General features: G+C 47.5%; 1 pseudogene; it reads right to left on the bottom strand.

Moving 5' to 3' along the window:
• Window positions 1–1,072: 1,072 nt before the first annotated feature.
• LOC111560003 lies at window positions 1,073–1,242 on the bottom strand (annotated as a pseudogene).
• Window positions 1,243–1,661: the final 419 nt, after the last annotated feature.

The raw sequence follows: 1,661 nt of genomic DNA, 5'->3' as shown, positions 1-1,661 counted from the left end.
ACAAAGTAGATGGTCTAGAGAGTTAGGAGAAAATATAACTTGGGGGGAGGCTTGACCAGCCCTCGATACTCAGATCGTATGGGGCTTCGGTGTGGCTCTGCGACCTTGAGCTCAGTTGAGGGCCTTGTTGATTTCTGTTCGTGAAACTAGGCCTCGCTGCAGACACCGTCTCACCCTTGTCGCCGTGTTTCGGGGGCCAGCACAGCACCTGACACGCAGTACATCGTCCGTGGACCCCACTGCGCTGCTTGGAATCGCATCCCTCGGCATTGCTCGACCTCAGGGCTGCCGGCACTTTGACGGAGATGTCCAGCTCACAACCAGAGCCATATCTGATCCTCGTTTTCCCTTGAAAGCATCAGGAGATGCTTAGGCCTGTGGCAGGAATCAGCGTCTACTCTGATTAGACTTAGTCTCCAGGGGTCTTTCTGGATTCACTCCGCTCTTCAGACTCACGCTGACTCAGGTCCGTCCCTTCAGAGGTGCGCGCTGAGAACCCCTCCTGAAGCAGATTGAGTAACCAATCACCCGGATGCTCAAATCCACCAGCGCCTTGAGTGTGGGCTCCTTCCTGAGGGGCCTTCTTGCTCTTTCTCCAACTCAGCAACACGCTCTACAAGGCCCAGCTGGAATTCGTCAGTGAACTGCTGAGCGGTGTGAGCCTTCTCTGACAGCTTCGATTATCCGCTCGAGGAATAAAAACAAAAGTCAGGAAGACGCAGCATAGAGCTGGGTCCTCCTGTGGCATGAATAACGTGAGGGAATAGGTTTCTCTTCTAAGCTTTAGCTCCATTTTGGGAGTTTGCTTGCTGGGAGGCATTAAAAAGCCCTTGTTTGACCAGTTAAGAAAATAAATGACCCATAGAAAGATTTATCTGTGATGGACTCACACTGTATTTTCAAGGGTCGGATGTAACATGTATGACTAATAATACCTTTTATTGAGCAACTACTATGTGCCACGTATTTTACCGAGCTAATCTCCGCTTCTTAGGATAACCCTGCTGGGTTCCTGGTCGTACCTCCCTTCCCCACCTGCTTCTTTCCAGTGAAGCTAGGGCTCTTAGAGAAACTTGGTCAAGGTAACAGAAGGTTGCAGACCTGGGATTGGAACTTTGGACTCCAAACCCTAGAAATCTTTTTTTTTTTTTTCAGTCGCTAACCTTTTTTTTTTTTTCCATTAAGCAATAATCGCACCTCTGATAAACCTCACTGGCTACGATACTGCCACTGCACAAAGATAACCTTTTTTTTTTAATGTTTATTTATTTTTGAGAGAGACAAAGTGTGAGCAGGGGAGGGGCAGATAGAGAGGGAGACACAGAATCAGAAGCAGGCTCCAGGCTCTGAGCTGTCAGCACAGAGTCTGACGGGGGGCTCGAACTCACGGACCGCAAAATCATGACCTGAGCTGAAGTCGACGCTTAACCGACTGAACCACCCAGTCTTTAACACTTTTTATAACCCTAACTTGTGTTTAGTCTTGGTAACAGCTTTATTGAGATACAATTAACATAGCCTACCATTCAACCATTGAAAGTGTGCAATTCAATAATCGTTAGTGTATTCACAGGGTTGTGCAACCCTTATCACAATAAATTACAGAACATTTTCATCACCAAAAAAGAAACCCTGTGCCCTTTAACTACTACCTCCCCTAT

Source organism: Felis catus, chromosome A3, assembly GCF_018350175.1.
Source record: "Felis catus isolate Fca126 chromosome A3, F.catus_Fca126_mat1.0, whole genome shotgun sequence".
Classification (NCBI taxonomy): Eukaryota; Metazoa; Chordata; class Mammalia; order Carnivora; family Felidae; genus Felis; species Felis catus.
This window is presented reverse-complemented; position numbering and strand designations above follow the sequence as displayed.